The sequence below is a fragment of the Argopecten irradians genome, chromosome 2 (genome assembly GCF_041381155.1).
Source record: "Argopecten irradians isolate NY chromosome 2, Ai_NY, whole genome shotgun sequence".
NCBI classification, from domain to species: domain Eukaryota; kingdom Metazoa; phylum Mollusca; class Bivalvia; order Pectinida; family Pectinidae; genus Argopecten; species Argopecten irradians.
This window is the reverse complement of record NC_091135.1, coordinates 18499244-18506270: the sequence shown is the minus strand read 5'-3', so window position 1 is coordinate 18506270 and position 7027 is coordinate 18499244.

Genomic DNA, 7027 nt, shown 5'->3' with positions numbered 1-7027 from the left:
CATCATTTACAATCTATACTGTCTTTTAGATTATGTAAAATCTTAACTTTCAATACCCAAGCAAGAAAATTTTATCTGCACTAGGAAGTCAATTTTTGTGAACCCATGAAATAGTTGGCATGTGTTGGCATTCTAAATCACTCTTTTGAAGTGCTTCGAAAAACAAATGTCTGGTAAATAACTTAATTTTTAGAAAATGATAAAAAAAGGTAATCTTATATATAGTTGAAAATTCCCTTGGATAAAATCACAATTTCTTGCTATGATTTCTGACAACTTTTTTTTCCACTAGATTGTTTAATTTTCCACGTCTCACTTGTTATTTGTTAATGTAGGCTAGTTTTCTTCTCTAGTCATACTCCAAGTTGAGTTGTTGTTCAAACATTCTTTTTCCAAGGTCAAGGTCAATTGCACTGGTCAAGGTCATTTTTGTTTATCATAAAATCTTTTGTTTAATGTAGAAAATAGTGAAAATGTTAGAATCTAAAAAAAAAAAAAAGATATTTGAATTATATTGTTCTAATAGTTTTATACAGTTTCTGGTATTTGAAATTGCTTTGTACTTGTAATAATTGTCTTTCATATTTTATATTAGTATTGCAAAAGATTATTGATTTGGTATAAGGTTATTTTAATTTTAGAATTTAAGGTTTAACATAATTTATTTTTAGTTGTTGAATGTCAAATAAAATATTAATTAGAAGAATGAAGATGTTCAACAGAAAGAAATAGACAAGAAGAAAGGATGAAGAAAGAAAGAATTTGGAGCTGAAGAATACTGGGAAATGTCATGTTTGCCTATGGATAGTGTGGCTTAAACATTTTCAAGAACATTGGATTTAGTTGTATTCTGTGTGTCTGAAAAGTTCTCGGATATAACACCTTGGTTTAATTGTGTTACAAAAAGCTGGAATTCAAGAAGATATCTGTATAGTGAGTTATATTAAATGCAGTTAGCATTGAACTGTTTGTAAGGATATACCAAGTAGTTGAACTGATAATGTGGACTGCAGTATACAGTGGATTTACAATGTGCTTTGTAGAAAATACAGTGTCTACCATTGGATACACTACACAAATCACTATTGGACATTGTTTAGTCAAAAAAGCCATCATTACTTTGGGAATGAAAAAACGTCTTTATATACCTTTTGGATGAAGATAGCAGGAGAGAGGAAAAACTGGATCAAAGCACTTCAGAAAACATGATGAAAAGCAGATGGTGTGTATATATATAGGTTTGTTGCTCAAGTTTGAGCGCCAGGTTTTATTTTTGAAAGCACAGAACCACACCACATACAGACATGCAGATAATTTACTTACATAACTTCAAATGCCTAAAAAGCAAGAACACAAACTTAAGAGCTTAAAGCAGCCTTGATGAAATGATTTACCTTCACATTCATAATTGCTCATTAAAACCAATCACGTTTTGCAAATACGTAGATATTTTGAAAATCTTTTTATGAAGATAATTTTAAATAGAGCTAATGAGAGAACCATATATAGATGTGTATTTCGGTCAATATTTGCGCTCAAACTTTATTTTTTCAAAGCAATCTTGTTGATAACTAAATTCACACTTTATTTTGAAAACATAGATGCAGAGAATACTGCATGTAACAAAATGGTATTCTACTGCAGTCAAAATAAAGATTTAATGGCATTTGCAATTTGCATGTGATACAAATCATTTAATCAAGCATACACATTTTGAAGGAAAATATTTTTTGGAAGAAGAGCATGATTGATCAGCAGCCTCTGCTGCAGATTAGTATACCTAACACCAAGAATGCTCAAATATTAAAAACAATATATATATATATATATCTTTCAATATACAAAAAAAAAAAATAATATACATCTTTAACACCAACTTTTTCAATTTTGAAGGGAACAAATCCTGATTTTTTTGTTTACATTGTTTGAGCATTTCTTGGTGGTATGAAATGCAACATTCAAGGTCAGCTGTTTTGTAGATCAACTTTATGAAATATCTCGCAACAGAATATCATTGCTCAGCCTGTATCTCAGGACGATTACATAAGGAGACATTTGTTTCTTACATTAATTGCAATTTAATTTTAAATAAAGAAACAAGTTTTTGATAAAATCTTTAAAGAAAAAACCACCAAAAATGTGGGTGGGACTAAAGATTCAAAATTCAAAATGTTGATCTACAGGACATGTTCCTTTGATCATGGATAAGCATGCATGTTGACCTGAGGAAATAAAGCCAGGTGAAGAAAAAGAAGACGGAAGCTGGCCAATCGGTGTTGCCATGGCAATACTAAGGTATGTATTTGAGGACATTTCATAAGTCCTTTATATTTTTCCATTTATTATAATCATACTTAAATTTTCCATACAAATTATAAACTACTAAATAAGACTTATTTTCTTAGTATCTTATATTCAAGCATAACAAGGTTCCCTAAATCATATAAATTGACTGTAATTACCTAACGTGCTAAGATGTATGCCAAAAATAAGTTTTTTATAATGGGACTAAGGAGAAACTGGTCAAATGGGTAGTATATATAGGGGAAGGGTAGAAAGGATAGTACCAATTGTATCTAATGATTCACTAGAGTATCTATAAAATTTGATTTCTAGGAATGGGCTGATTTGAATTCGTGTAGGTAGAATAGAAAGGTTATATTTGGTTATTGATGACTTTAAATCACTATTTATGTTTGGAGTTTTTGAATAGTTTTATAAAACCAGATGTCGTTAATTTTGCTTGCAATGGTACAGTACACTGGTGTTGTGAAGTGGCCAATTACTTGTTCATCACAAACTTGGGTCAGTTGGTGTTTTATAGATGAATGCCAATATTTTTGACTGTTCACATATTTTAAGAACCGCTACCATGGAAACGTGAAGGTTTCTGATTAGTCAAATTTAGGTCCATCAGAGATAATATAAAATGTAGACGTCATTCATGGTGAGCATTATCAGGATTCAATGGATAACAATTACAGGTGCCATGGTCTTTAGGAGGTTACAAGAGAGGGGTGTATTGGCTTAGGTTGGAATAGACTTTCCAATCGGGCAATGCAAGGTCTTATTATTTCTATGGTGGAATATACATAGGTCAAATCATTTGGTGAAATATATTGATGCAATTATATTGAAAAATACAGTCCAATTATTTGTATAGTGATATTTTTTTTCGATTTTTTGCTTGGTGATGTAGATTCGTCCAACTAAATAGATGGGTCCAATTCTTGGTATGGTGAGTTATTGTTTGATGGGTCCAACTATTTGGTGAAATAAATCGGTCAATTCTTTGTAAGGTGAAATAGATGGGTCCAATTACTGGGTTATAAAAGATAAGTCCCCTGTCGGTGAAACTGGAGGGGACTTTACTGTTAATCTCTGTCTGTCTGGAAGTTGGTTCCAGATGAGAACATGCAGATCGATGAATTTTGCTGAATCGTCATACATTTGTAGCTTATTTGGTTACAAAGCTTTGGATTGAAATTTGGCCAAAATGAACAAAGGTCACATTAGAAAAATAGATTGTTATGGCAAAGGTTGGTTTCCAGATGATAACTAAGAAGGGATTGGTGGATTTTCATGAAACTTCATACATTTGTGTCTTATGCGGTAACATAGTCTTGGATTAGAGTCTGGTCACCTACAAAGGTCTTTGTTACTAAAAATAGATTGTTTGGGGGAAATCTTTGATGTTTTCAACTTACGGTTGCATTTTTCATGACCCTTTATACGGTACATAAGTATCTTGTGAGGCAACACAGTTTGGGATTGGAGTGAGAGGGTCACCTACAAAGATCTTTGTTAAAAAACATTGATTGTTTTTGGAAATCTTGGCTGTTTTTCTATTATACTGTATGGCCATAATTGTTCGTTTATGACTTAAAAATGGATATGGTGATTTCTTAGTGTTTTCAGACGAGCCTTGATGAAGCCCTCGCAGGCCTGTATCAAAAACTGCAGGTCCATCATGATTTATACTTGAAATAATGACTTGACAAACTGTCAAACCGATTGTTTCAAATAAACGAAAATGGCTGTGGTTTCTAGATAACTAATTATATATAAGAAGGGGTTGCATTGTTACTAAGAACTTTATACAACGGGTATAGGATGGGATTGATTTTGAGGTAAAAAGGTAAATGTTGGGTCTCCATAAGATAACTTAGGAAGGGGTTGTATGGATTTTCATGAAACTTAATACAATGGCAGTTTATTAGGTAACACAGTCTTGGATTGATTTTGAGGTCAACATATGATTACAAAGGTCATTAATATAGGCTCAGGTCAATGTAATAGCTTTTTGGGACCGACAGGGGACATGGATTGCTTCAATACTCTCAGAATGCTTATTTGTAGGGTTGAATTGATGGGTCAAATTATTCTTGTATGCATGGTGAAATAGATGGATCCAATAGATTCTTACAAAGGAAAGAATGTATCCAAGCGGAATAATTGGTGTCTGAACAAGTATTCCTCTGGGGAGCTCAGGTGTTGTGGCCGTTGTTTCCATCTTAGATTTACATACAGATATGAACTAGATCTTCATAACTGGCAAGTTGGTCTGGCAGTATTCTTAACTATGTTTGGCAGTATGAATGTCATGTAATACTAAGTCTGTGTTAAGGTGTCCTATATTTTGACCTATATTAGAAAAAGCTTCTCCAGACTAACGAAATTATTAGGCTCTAGGACTACATACTCCATATATGGGTCAACCAAGATGAGATTTTAATTGCTCTGTCAATTATGACCTATATTTCAGTAAGTTCAAGGAAAAGGTTATTGATACTGTCTTTCTGTATTAAAAGGCATAGGAAAAGTGGAAACAATTCATTAAACACGCTAAGAATCTAAAGGACTTAAATGTGGAATCGTAGTGAAGCATAAATGTGTATAGCAAACTTGAACTGGATTTATGTGAATAATTATACATGCCAAGGGCTGAATATAGTGGGATACTAGAGAAAGTATTAAACACAATGTAAATAGATAGGCTAACTTGGGGGTACAATTGTTTACCAAATCAAAAATAAATAATACAAGCTGACTAAAAGGGGAGACAATTGTATGTTTCAGAATGCTTTGTTAAAGCTAAAACGGTGAAAGATGTAGTGGGCATAGAACAGAGGTAATCCTTAATGTTCACCACGATAATGTATTGCAAAACAAAATGAAGTGTGCAAGCTGCCGGGTTGTTTATAAGGGGACACAACTCTACATAATCCTTAATGTATCGTTAAGGGTCATGATCAGTTAAATGATTGATGGAAAACATATATGAAATTGTAATAATGATTCTATGAGTTACCATTATTTTAATCAAAATATTAAAAATAGGTCTTAGTTTAAAAAAAATACAACTTTCTTGACAAAATAAATTATATGTACAACGGGTGCACTATTGATTGAGGTACCTGTCTACAGTAGATTGGCCCAATACAGTCTTGACGCAATATTATGCACTAAATTGTATGTAAGGATATTGTTGATAAGGTGAACTCATAATATTCCAAGCATTATCGAATTATTATACAATGTACATAGTTATAGAAATAATGTATTGAGTTCTTTTTAGGACACTCCTCTATAGGGGGTACTGTATATGGAAATAATAGCCAGGCTTCTCTGTAATTGTCCAGGGATCTCTATTAGGGTTGCTCTCTTTATTAATAATGTCTAGAGATCTCTATTAGGGGTACTCTCTATATAAATAATGTCCAGGGTTCTCTATATGTAAATAATATCAAGGATTCTCTGTAAATATTCAGGGATCTCTGTATGGGGGTTCTCTCTATATAAATAATATTCTGGGCTCTTTATTTGGAAATAATGTCCATGCATCTCTTTAGGGCTAATCTTTAGCTATATATGGAAATACCTTATTTAACCCAATAAGCACCATGCCTCTATTAGCACCCCCTCCTTTTGAGGCCTCGATTTTCAATTGCCCAGGCATAAATAAAGACCAAAACTACAAAAAACAATAGATTTGTAATATTTTCATCTTATTAGCACCTTTAAATTTTATTTTTTTATTTTTGTATCAGGCCCTCTGGGCCTCTTGTTTATTTTTTGTAACGCCCTAGGCACTTATTGGGTCGAAAACGGTATCTCTTGTGATCTCTATAGGGGGTACTCTATATGTAAATAATATCTAAAATTCTCATCATGTAAATATTGTCCAATGATCTGTATATGGAAATAATGGCCAGGGATCTCTATATGGAAATAATGTCTAGAGATCTCTGTTGAGGATAATTTATATGTAAATAATATCCAGTGTTCTTTATATCCAAGGATTTCTATAGAGGATACTTTATATGAAAATAAGATCCAGGGTTCTCAATATTTAAATAATGTCTAGGGATATATGTATGTAAAAATAATGTCTAGGGATCTCAATATACAGGTATATGTAATGATATTCAGGGTTCTCTATATGGAAAATATATGAATTATAATGTCTAGATATCTATATAGGGGTACTCAATTTAAATAATATTCAGGTCTCTCTATATGAAAATAATTTTCAGGGCTCTCTATTATGGAAATACCAGTATTTGTATCAAGTAATAGGTATCCTTATTGATGATAAATAAATTATGGAAATTATATTATATGTCAAAGACAAACTTTAAGGATATACAACTACATTAAACCTATATTATGCACCAAGTAATATATATATATAGTACAGACTATATTAGGTACAAATGTGTAAACATTATCAGTTCTGAATAAGGGGAAACAGACAAAAAGGGGAGACAGCATCTGATAATGAAAATAGCATTTGAATGTATTACAGGGCTGTGTATGGCAAACATAATACTGTATAATCTAAGGGAGTGAAGTGTGTATTGGCTATGTAGGATGATATGAAGAGTATAAATAAAACACAATATAATGTTTAGAGCAGAACACAAGGAGTGAAGTTTTTGATATTAACACAATATATATATATATATTTGATATGTAGGGTTGACTGCAGAGGGGGAAAGCTGTGTATAAAATATCAATAAAAGGC